The sequence below is a fragment of the Miscanthus floridulus genome, chromosome 13 (assembly GCF_019320115.1).
Source record: "Miscanthus floridulus cultivar M001 chromosome 13, ASM1932011v1, whole genome shotgun sequence".
In the NCBI taxonomy this organism is placed as follows: domain Eukaryota; kingdom Viridiplantae; phylum Streptophyta; class Magnoliopsida; order Poales; family Poaceae; genus Miscanthus; species Miscanthus floridulus.
Window position 1 is genome coordinate 9,098,381 of NC_089592.1, and position 12,635 is coordinate 9,111,015.

The 12,635-nt window shown below is 44.7% G+C and overlaps 1 long non-coding RNA gene and 1 pseudogene across 1 annotated transcript; both read left to right on the forward strand.

The window, feature by feature from the left end:
• Nucleotides 1-682: 682 nt before the first annotated feature.
• On the forward strand, nt 683-3,152 carry LOC136499405 (DEAD-box ATP-dependent RNA helicase 42-like; annotated as a pseudogene).
• A 3,097-nt stretch (nt 3,153-6,249) lies between these two features.
• On the forward strand, nt 6,250-7,344 carry LOC136502275 (uncharacterized). The gene is made up of 3 exons (XR_010770460.1): nt 6,250-6,698; nt 6,803-6,929; nt 7,149-7,344. It is a non-coding gene; the product is annotated as an uncharacterized lncRNA (long non-coding RNA).
• The last annotated feature ends 5,291 nt before the right edge of the window (nt 7,345-12,635 follow it).

Genomic DNA, 12,635 nt, shown 5'->3' on the forward strand with positions numbered 1-12,635 from the left:
GGCTCATCTAGCAATCACAACTGAATCGACTTATCGACTTTGGGAAGTCGTTCGCTGGTCTGAAACTTGACTGAAAGTGGCTGAAAAACACTGTTCTGGCTGAAATATTGGGAGAGAAAAATATTGTTTCGACTGAAAAAAAAAAAAGCCGAACAAGCCAAACTTCATACCAGCCGAACGAGGCCCAAATTAAAGGCATATTTAGATCATTAGAGGAGTAACTTAAGAAATAGAAGTCCATCAAAATATGCACATACTAGTATATAGACTAATTTTTAATTCATACCTTAACTAATAGTAGTTTATTATGGACAAACCCATGTAATGAGAGTAAGGTAAAAAGGCCCGTGTCAGTAGGAGTTTCCTGTGAGTTTCATCTGCATTTATTAGTCTGCCACTGAGGTATTTTGATGACATTGTAATATTTTTAATAGGAGAGAGAAGAAATGAGTTTCATCCTTGACACGATTACCAACTCTATACGAGTCATGAAATTAAACGTCTATGAAACACTAGAACGAAATTATGCATCGAGAATGTCTTTTATATTTAAGTTTTATTTCATTTTATACGACGTGACGGTATTAAAAACAACGAAACTCCCGGCTAAAAATGACTTAATAGATGTCTATGGGACTCTTGAGTTAAGAATTCAATTTTAGTTTATGTATAAGCTTACAAGTCCCAGGCATCAAACGTACCCTAAATACTAATCATGCCCTGCATTGATAATAATAATAATAAAACATCTCGTGGTAATAAATCGCGAAACAAAAATCACGTCTCCAAGCTCCGGAACACGCCGACCGGCGCCTGGGGTTTCGCTTCACGAACCTTCCGACCGCCGCCGACAGCCCGACACCATGGGCTCTGGCGATGATAACGACCGCGACCTGAACCGGGACCGGGACCGGGACCGCGATCGCTCCTCCTCCCGCCACCACCGCGACAGGCACCACGAGCGCTCCTCCTCCCGCTACCGTCGCGACGACAGGGACTTCGATCGGGACCGGGGCCGGGATCACCGCCACAGTGGGGAGAAGGACCGGGGCCGCGAGGAAAGGGAGCGGGCGCGGCGGCACGAGGAGAGGAGAGATAGGGAGAGGCCGAAGCGGCGGGATGCGGACGGGGAGGACGAGGACGGCGGCCGCGACCGCAAGTGCCGCCGCGTGTCCTCGCACCACCACCGCCGGGACGCGGAGCCGAAGGCGGCGCCCGCCACCAGGGATCAGGAGAGGGGCATGGGGGCCGAGCAGAAGCGGCTCGACGATGAGATGGAGCGCCGCCGCATCCGCGTCAAGGACTGGCAGGAGAAGCTCCGCGAGCAGCAGGGTGCCAACGGGGCCGAGGCCGAGGCGGGAAAGAAGTGGACCTTGGAGGGCGAGGAGTCTGATGAGGAAGAGGATGGCACGGATTTGGGTTGAAGCGGTGTCATGGATGTTGATTGCAACAATGGGGGTAATGGTACCAGTGGCCCTACTGATGTGGAGGAGGAAGAGATTGACCCGCTTGACGCATTCATGAACACCATGGTGCTGCCGGAGGTCGCAAAGCTGGAGAGCAATCCAGCATCAGTGGACGGTGTAAAGGAGGTTGCTGTCAGTACTGGGGGTAAGAAAGGGTTGAAGATGGCGATGGGGAGAATCATGCAAGGGGATGACTCGGACTCGGATTATGACGATGATGGTGATGGTGGTGCTGGATTGGAGGATGAGGACGATGTGGAGTTCATGAAGCGTGTCAAGAAGACAAAGGTGGAGAAGCTGGCTGTTGTGGACCATTCCAAGATTGACTACCAGCCGTTCCGGAAGAATTTCTACATCGAGGCGAAGGACATCAAGGAGATGACATCCGAGGAAGTGGCCGCGTACCGGAAGGAGTTGGAGCTCAAAGTGCACGGGAAAGATGTGAGAGTGGGCAGACTAGCAAGCTCCTTGACACCATCAAGAAGCTTGGTTTCGAGAAGCCCATGCCTATACAAGCGCAAGCGTTGCCGGTCATCATGAGTGGCCGTGATTGTATTGGTGTTGCAAAAACTGGATCTGGCAAAACGCTTGCATTTTTCCTTCCGATGCTGAGGCATGTCAAAGACCAGCCACCTGTTGCTCCTCGAGATGGTTCTGTTGGGCTCATTGTGGCTCCTACAAGGGAGCTTGTGGTGCAGATACACTCGGACATTAAGAAGTTCTCTAAGGTGCTTGGCATTAGTTGTGTTGCTGTCTATGGAGGCTCAGGGGTTGCCCAGCAGATCAGTGAACTGAAACTAGGTGCTGAAATTGTCGTTTGCACACCAGGAAGGATGATCGATATCCTCTGCACTAGCAACGGGAAAATCACTAACCTTCGGAGAGTGACATTCTTGGTGATGGATGAAGCTGATAGGATGTTCGACATGGGTTTTGAGCCTCAGATCACTAGGATAATTCAAAACACCCGGCGAGATAGACAGACAGTGCTTTTCTCAGCCACTTTTCCACGGCAGGTAGAGATGCTGGCGCGCAAGGTGCTGATCAAGCCCGTTGAGATTCGGGTGGGTGGGAGGAGTGTCGTGAACAAAGACATCACACAAGTAGTCGAGGTGCGACCAGAAAGCGAGAGGTTCTTGAGGCTGTTAGAGTTGCTTGGGAAGTGTTGTGATAAGGGGAAAATTCTTGTGTTTGTCCACACTCAAGATAAATGTGATTCTCTGCTTAAAAACTTGTTCCAGCATGGATATCAGTGCCTGTCTCTACATGGTGGTAAGGATCAAGCTGATCGTGAATCAACTGTTGCTGATTTCAAGAGCAATATCTGCGGCTTGCTGATTGCTACTAACGTTGCTGCTAGGGGTTTAGATGTGAAAGAACTTGAATTGGTTGTCAATATATTATGATGTCCCTAACCACTATGAGGAGTATGTTCATCGTGTTGGGCGAACAGGCCGTGCTGGTAGAAAGGGCTCTGCTGTGACTTTTATTTCCGAGGAAGAGGAGCAGTATGCGCCAGACCTTGTGAAGGCGCTGGAACTCTCTGAACAGACTGTTCCAGAGGGCCACTCAGAGTCTTGTGTGAAGAAGGCAAAAGCGGAGTTGAAGCGTGTCCTTGAGGATTGTGTCAACCAGGTTCCCAATCTACCCAGATCTGCTCCAACTAAAAAATACTCAGTTAATTGAAGCAGGTATGGATGATGTCGTTTACATATTCATAGGTTAAATTTAGCTGCTGGTGTATGGGCACAAGAGGCAAAACGGTGCCTGTCATTTCATTTTGTTACTGTTAGCCGTGCTCACCGCACATCTTACCCAATCGATGTATTATGATTCCTCTATCTTATATTTTGACTGTCACATCATTAGTTCTACGATATTTTGCCTTTTGTATGTTATTCACTGACCATTCTATGCTATTTTGTGTTGCAGCTTACAATGGTTTCCATGCCACTATGGTGTCGTTGGCCTGCTACTTCCAGTATTCAGATTGTCCACGGCTGTGGCGCTGTGCAACTCTTTTTCGTACATAGTCATTATAAGGCAGCTAATGTTTACTTAGTGTCACATGGTTATTAGGGAAACTGTGTAGTTACGTTGAATTGGGATGTTTCTACAATTTCTATTGACAAGTTCTGGTTGCCTTTGGACAGAAGTCTTATAAACTCATACTGGTGGTTGCTGGCCTGTTATTGCCGAGGAAAGACATGGTTTTCTGGTTCGCTTTTGGAATTGTTGATTGGGTTATGGCACCTTGAAAACGTATATTGCTTTCTGTTTACTTATGGTCTTTATGGATATGTTACTTTTATATGAAGACAGTTCGAAGATTGTGTGACCATGGTCTATTTAATCCAGGTGTACTTACCCATTTGCCCTCCCAGGAGCTAATAATTCAAGGAGCGATAGTTTTATCTTTTTGGTTTGATTCTGTTTACCCTTCATTACTTCTGCTCTCTTAATCTAGTCTCCTTATATGTTAAAAAGGTACCATGATGTAGTTGTTGTGATCTCGAGATGCAGTGATTAGGTTGCAGAAGGAGGATCCTCAATTTATCATTCAGCATACATAAATTTGTGAGGTGGGCTGCTAATGAGTCCTGTATATGGGTTCCATCTTTCACTATATATTTTTGCGCTTTGGATTTTCATAGTATCTTCTAATGATGAGATGTTCTCCTCCTTTTTTCTCCTTTTCTGAGAAAGAAAAGAAAACAAGCCGGTAAGATCAGGTGCTATTCTTGCTTGTTTGAGATGGTGACTGATGAGTGTTTTCAGTGATCCAGACTCAGCACAGGTCACAGGATGGTGTAGCTAGCTTTATATACAGAGCAGTGTTTTTCTTGCTTATATTTCTAGCAGAGAAAACCGTGATGATGAATAGGGCAAGAACAGAAGCGCAGAAGAACATGGAGAAACGAAAAAATCGGGCGGTGCTCTGGAGCAGCCATGGCCACACGGTACATGGCAAGCGTTGTTCTGGTCTGCTGGTGGAGCCGTGCCAAGGACTGGGCTGCTTCTTTTTTCTTCCTTCTTTTGACACATCACATACACACACATTCTCAGAGTTTTGTTTAGCTAGATTTATGGAGAAATACAGTCATTTATTCCAGGCTTTGGGTTGAGTCTGGTTACTACCGATTTGGCTAACCATTTTGGTTAATCGAGTGTGTGTTCCGATCACAAAAGATTTTTTTTTTTTGTTTTCCCATTTTGTGAAAAGCCTTGGTTTGCCTGGTTGATGCCTTTATGTAGGCTGAAAGCAGAGCAGCCCCTGTTTTTGGATTAGGCAAGATTAACAAAGAAACCACCACAACCATAGATCTCTTCAGGTGCCGGATCAGCTACTGTTAACACTATCCCCAGTCAAACAAGGCTATCTATCTTTCTGTATCATTATAGGAGAATAATTATATGAACCAGTTTAACTACTGAATTTATCTTTCTAAAATTGAAATATATGTTTCTCTTAAGTGGAGTGGAAGAGAAAAAAAATACAGCATAGTACCTCAAGATAGCTAAGCTACCGCATGTTCCACTTGAGTTCATTGCGCCATTAATTATGATTCTAGTTTAAGCCCCTTTGGCTGGAAAATTTTTCCATTTCTGAAAATGAACTGATTCATGTGAAATTCCTTTATGATTCCTATGAAATTCATGCATTCCAAAGGGGGGCTTAGTCTCTGGTCTATAAATGTGACAAGATCTGGCACTTGTGGAAAGTTCTGCCATGATTTTCCCTGTTATTTTTCATGTCAACCACACCAAGTTTGGCCCGCAATTCATGTGCCCGGGCCTGTAGCCGCGTTAAGATTTGCTCCAGCTAGCATGGAGCCAGCATTTTTTTTCCAAGGACGAAACTTGCTTTCTATCATGCCATCGGTGTTTAACCGGTCAGAGGGAGCAGTTTACCAAAACATTTTGAATTGGACAGTTTTCGTCTCATATCTACACATTGTTTGTGATGCAATAGAATTTAAATCTGTACAAAACTAGGTCAATTAAAAATAAGAGTAAAAGCAAAGACAAAAGGTCCACCTCTCAAAAGTAATTAGATATCGACTTAATTATACTTGGAACATAACGGAGCAGCCTATAATAAAAACGATATATATATATATATATATATATATATATATATATATATATATATATATATATATATATATATATATATATATATATATATATATATATATATATATATATATATATATATATATATATATATATATATATATATATATATATATAGGACAACCCTATTTGGTATCCGGGTACTAATAGTTATTCAGTACCCCACGACCTCTGCACCAGGCCTTCCGCAGTCCGCACCCACCCGCCCTCCCGCACCAGGCCATCCGTACCAGGCCCATGCTACAGGCCACGAGTACACCAGCCGTTTTTTTTTTAATTTATGAGCTGGATCAGGATTTTGGTTTATACAGCCAGCTTTTGTTTTCATTTTATTTCTGAGCTGGATCGAGATTGCTTGTTTCTTTCTTTTTTATTCCTGCTTGCTCCCCGTTTTTTTATTCCTGCTTGCTCCCCATTTTATTTGGCCATTTTTTTCTTTGTACACCAGGTTTCTTGTGATGAATTACTTGTCAACAATAATAATTTATTGAGTAAAATACACCGGAGGTCCATTAACTTTCGGTGAAATGTCATCTAGGTCCATTAACTTTAAAAGTGCATGTTTGGGTCCATTAACTTTCGTTTTGTGTCATCTAGGTCCATCAACTTTGACTCATGCATTTTTGGTCCATGAACTTTTAAAATGGTTCACTGCAGGTCCACGCATGCATGCACGCACGTTGACTTTTTGCGTCGGTGGAGGCATGCCTGCACTCGCCGCCGTCGCTCGTCTGCCGGGCATGCATGTGTGTTTCGTGCTCGAATCATCATCATCAGGGCAGGTATGTGCATGCATGACGATGCTGGGCGGCGGCGGCTGGTTGCTCGGTCCCTCAGGGCCAGCCGTAGAGCTCGTACCTCTTGCGAAATCCAAGACGCTGAGGATACTGGAGGCGAAGAGGAGCGGGAAAGGAATGCTGTCGCTGCGACAGGTGACTGGCGGCTGGTTGGCTCAAGAGTCGGACGATCTGACCCCGGAAGACATCACCTTCACAAAAATGTCAGAGAGGACTCCTGGGTGCAGTGAGCTTTCGGACGCGAAATTCGCGTGCCTCTGCGTCACACGTCAAGAGCAACGCTATTGTGATCGCTAAGGTCAGTAGTGCACGCATGCATACCTTTTAGGTTATGTGGGGAGCGCGATATAGCTAGCTGTACAGTCTATTGATTCTGTGCCTGATGATGGCTGGTCTCTGCAGAACAATTGCATGCTGGGCATGGGCAGTGGCCAACCGAACCGGCGGGAGAGCCTGAGGATTGCTTTCAAGAAGGCAGGGGAGGATGCCATGGGAGCTGCTTTGGCCAGCGATGCCTTCTTCCCGTTTGGTAAGGGAAAAAGAAACCAAAAAGTGCTGGCTTAAAAATTGGAATTGAAGCATTTATCGAGTACTAGTTGATTTCGATCAATTTTTATCTTGTTCCTGAACCGTACGTAGAAGCAAGCAATCACATGGTTCTGGATGCAACAAAGAACACTAAAAACAGCGTTTGTTATTTACTCCTATTAGCTAATTAATGTGTTGTTGAACCGGAATGATGATGCAGCTTGGAACGATGCGGTGGAGGAGGCGTGCCAGAGCGGCATCGCTGATCGCGGAGCCCGGCGGCAGCATCCGGGACCAGGACGCCGTGGACTGCTGCAACAAGTACGGGGTGGCCCTCGTCTTCACCGGCGTCCGGCACTTCAGACACTGAAGGTCACTGAAGAAGCCGCCGCCGCGTCGTCGACACTACTTACTGCACAAACTCGGCAAGTCGGCAGTGGCACGCGTCCGGCACTACTGATGACTACTGAGTGATGATGCGCCGCTCTGTTTTACCCTGACCTGACGCGCATGCAGCCCGTGCGGGCAGCCACGTGCACATGCACGGCCGCCGGAGCTCGCCTCGCGGTGCCGATGAAGGCGTGCGGGTAGATGGAGCAGTAGCGGGACCGCCACCCCTTGATGTGCATCCGGTACCCTGTCACCACGTCCTCCATCACCGTGCCGTACACCCACCCGATGTCGCTGCCCCACCCGGTCTTCTTCTCGTACGCCGCCGTGCACACCGCCATGGCCTCGGTGATGGTCGCCTCGTCGGACACGATGGCGGCGGCCTCGTCTGCGTCCACGAACGGCGACGGGTGGGACGCTCTCGGGATGGTGTCCACGAACGCGTCCGACTTGCCGTACGACTTCTTCGGTAAGGGCAGGAAGCCGTGCTTGCCTTTCGCCATGGCGGCCTTGGTGGTGAGCTCCAGCCCACGTTGATCCTCGGCGGGTCGAAGCCGTAGAGCGTGATGCGGCGGAACATGCACCCGGTGCCGACGTAGATGGGGCCCTGCATGCCGTCCAGCGCCCGGAGCGTGCCGTCGAAGAAGATGCGGTTGTGGTTGGCGTATAGGTCCGTGGGGTCCACGCCCTCGAACTGTTGTGGGAACTGCACGAACGCCACCGTGTCGCTGTGGTGGCCGAGCATGAAGCAGATGCCCGTGCGCAGCGCCTGCGAGTTGTTGATGTAGTGGTCGCAGTCCAGGTTGAGGATGAAGGGCGAGTTGGAGATCACGGCGGAGCAGCGTTCAGCTCGTTCATGGCGCCCGCCTTCTTCTCGTGGTTGAACCCGGGCCGCTTCTCATGGGAGACGTACACCAGCATGGGCTTCTCACGGCCTTCTTCTCAATGTGTAATTACAGTAGTAATTAGTTACTCCTCTCCTACAGTACTTGGGTGAAGGTGAAAGCGAAACTGGCGGCGAGTGCAGGCATGGCTCCACCGACGCAAAAAGTCAACGTGCGTGTATGCATGCGTGGACCTGCACTGAACCATTTTAAAAGTTCATGGACCAAAAATGCATGAGTCAAAGTTGATGGACCTAGATGACACAAAACGAAAGTTAATGGACCCAAACATGCAGTTTCAAAGTTGATGGACCTAAATGACATTTCACCGAAAGTTAATGGACCTCCGGTGTATTTTACTCTAATTTATTTGTAGCTATTATTCAAACCACAAATAATTTCACCATATCCTCATATCTTTATATGACATGATACCAAATATTTGTTTTTAAGAAAAATATTATTTGACAACAATCTTACTAGAATTGTGAATCGGTCCCGGGAGACGATGTTCTCATAATATTTTACAATAGTACGTGATGCTAATCACAAATAGTACCACCATTTGGTTCGTTATCATAGTTACAAAGATGATGCACAGACATCCATCTGTTTTTGAAGAACTGCAATGATGATGCACATACATCCATGTGTTTCCTTCTGACGAACTGAAATCTGAATCATTGAGGGCTTTGGATGTCATTTGTAGTTTGCAGCAATGCAACACACCTTCATTTGCATAGCACCCAGACTCGACTTGTTAACACATCCATTAAGTACACACACAGGCATTATGAAAGTTGCTTCTTAAAAAACCTGCAATATAAGATACATGTATAAAATTCATTTGGTAATTGATTGCTTGACTCAGACAAAATCAATAGTACTCAATAAAAGCTAAAAAAACATTAGATTTTATTTCTTTAATTTTTTCCCATTGCTAATTTGATCTGCTTGTGCTGAAAAACTAGGGAACCATAAAAACCTCAAATATTTGCGGCCAAACTAGCCTAGTCACAGATATTGTCATTTGAGACATTGTTTCCTTTTCCTCACTAAACAGCTCACCACCAATTATTATTATGGTTTCATTGGCTACCCAAGTGAGTACTAGTAGTTCAAGTAAGCTGCCTATATTTATTAGCCCAAAAAAAATCTAGACATGCACTGTATGGTATGCATATGCACCATGCTGAATTGTTGGAAACAAGACACCTATCTTGGATCAGAGTTCCAGATATTATAAGGCTTATACTGCAGTGACAAATCAAATACTAATACTCCTAGTGTTACTAATGGTTCTAGCTTCTTACCTTTCAGTCTTGGTATGCAAAAGATGAACTAATGGCTCTCTGATTCACACATAGACCCATATAAATTGCATTAGGGATCACTTCCTAGTGCTGCTGGGACCATGGTACTTCTGTAGTTGAACAAATTACAAATTGGCAGCTCCTTGTCATGCTAGGTGCTTTAGCAATTCCTCGTAAAACAAAATCAATGCCCCATTCCAAACAAACTATAACAAATATTGAATTCAAAGCTAAAATTTAACTGCATCCGATGCTGACCAGCTACCCGTGCATACTCACCTTTACACACACACAGGTGCTGAGGCTGCTATCTCTGTCATGCCAGGGATATGTTGGGGGTGACTCTGTGGAGCAGCTGCACGAATAGGGGAGCCACATCAATACATGGGAGGCATGAAGCTGCATACAGGTGGAACACTAATATAAATATATCGAACAATAGATAAATATCTAGAAGCCCCATTCGACAACAAGCACAATAAAGCTTCGCTTCCATCTAAAATCCAATCCTAATAGGGAGCTTGTTAACTAGATAAAACTCTATCTCTATATATTATCATAAATTGTCTACTCAAGGGAAGGGAGAGCAAGAAATGAACACAACATAGACAATTGGACAAACAAAACCTAAAGTGAATCCCAAGGGGACATGTAAATCATATACAGCTCAACCTAACTGTTTTCAGAAAATGTCACCGCCTATGATGGTAATGGACCAACAGCATGAAGAATCAAAAGAGAGTGGAGAAAGAACCTTATGTGCTGGTGGAGCTCAGAGAAGACTAGTATGAAGAAATCTTCACAGACGCACATAATTTTTGTTTCAAAAAAATTCAGCTGCAGGTTAAGGATATTCTAAGATTAAAACTTCAATGGATGCATTCTATATTTTCTGTAGAGATGCAAAAGCAAGTGATTCCACTTCAACTATAAGGTGGCACAATGTCTAATCCAATGTTAATCACATTCATCCTACTATTTCAATTGAACCACAAAAACCATCTCAGTTCAAAGCTTTTCTTCAAACAAATTGAGCAATTTTTTTTCTCGAACAACGTAAGAGAGCCGTGTGTCATTTCATTAAGAAAAAGAATATAAAGGAGGGGAGGTTAAACCCTCCTAGTACATACAACCCTGACCAAAAAGAAAAGACTCAACTCATTAATGATCTACGACGAGCGACCTAGCCAAAAACCTATGCAACGCGGATGCCCCTGCCAAGCACCACAGGGCACCTTCATTGGCAACCCAATGAAGCAGCACCTCTATGTTAGGCCAATCACCATCAAACACAAGAGCATTTCGGTGCTTAATATTTCCCAAGCCACTAGGATAATAAGGGTATTAAGGACTTCGCGCTCAACTCTGGGAATGCCCCGTATAGTACAACACCAGCAGCTGGAGAAATGACTGTGCAAAGAATTCACAATCTACAAGATAAGCCTAAAATTAGCCTAATCCAAATCCAAAGAAAGATAAGAAGGATTGTGCGTGCCTCATCGAGATCTTGCTAGGTCAAGGCTGCTGGTGAGGGAAGCACCACGCAGCAGCTTAGTGAGCGAAGAATTACTGAACCTAATTTTTGGACTGGAATAATCAATTTGCTTAACTCAGAAATCCTATGAGCATACAGTTTGATTCGCGAGGTGAAGCAGCTAGTTAAGTTGAAATTGCCAACAATATCTTCAAAGTGAATATGAAAGGTAAATCCAATTTGGTCAAGAGCAGCCTCTGGGCCAGAATTGGAAGATGCGAATTAACTCGGTTAGTTTTAGTCACACAAAATATCACTGATTGGTGGCTACAATTTAGTGGAAGAAAACAGAGGCAGAATAAAACTACCTGAAGGGAAGAGCTGCATTCGGGTTCTTGCCATGACTATCAGGCACGGCTAGCGTGGGCGGGTTGACGTGGAGCGGGCCAGCATAGCGCCCAAGCTTTGCCAACACCCAGCACCTGCTGCCACATACTGCGTCCGGCGACGACAAGGCAACGTGCCACCGTCATCTTCATTGAGGAGGATGCATAGCAGGGCGGAGCTCAACCAAAATTTAGCTAGGGCAGAATGTGAACACATAACTAATATTATAAAAAAATCACATACACACATCACATTATCATTGATATCCCACACAAATGGATAATATATGACAAATTTAATCTCTTAAAGAATGAAGATGGTACCTACTATTAAAAAGAAGTCGTCCAGAGCAAGCTAGCAGCACCTTCATATAATTCATTAATTCAACATACACCAATTGACTAAGATTCAACTATCCAAGAGCTAATAAACCTGTAAATTTAAACAACAAATCAATTACTGTATGATATTATGTGAAAATACATTTACACAGCTTTGAAAAGACATAGCACGACATAGCACTAGCACATTTTGATAAAGAACTGTAACAATTAACTAGTAAATCATAAAATCAACTGCCACTAGCTATTCTAAACCAATGGGGGAATTTTTTATTTTGAACATTTTCCCCTACGCAGAGGAAGACATTCTCTGATAAATCCAATCTAGTCGCAATGTTGCCTATGTGAACCCCAGTTTCGACACGCTGGGTCATCCCAAACCAGAGGTTTCCCATCCCAACAGATTCAGGGCAAAAAGAGAGAGCAGCAGGGTGGTAAGGGGAGATCGAGCTAGCGGACCTGGTAGGAAAGCCAAAAAAATCGTGGATGGTGTAGTCGCAACTTAAATTATGCTGATTATGTGGTCAACTGAAAAAAAAACTCTATTATATGCTACCAATGTGGCCTGACCACTAATACTGTCATGTGTGACCACAAAAACTTAAATGCTATGCACTCTAGCATCACGTGTTGATTTCCTAACCATAAATAATTTGTATCAACGGTGATCATCTCTGAATAATAATATTTTGCATATCTGAACAGGTACTCATCTTCACAAATAAAAGTAATCAATTCCTTAAAAAATAGTACATAAATATCTAGTTACTGGAACTGGTCTCCCTCAGCTAACAAAACAGTGGTAAGATACCACCAGCTCTCTTTGAATGGATTAGAATTGACAAGCTTCCTCGCTCAGTCAGCAAATCGATGCACAATTACAATAACAAGGACCGAAGGCTGGCCTTACCTCACGTG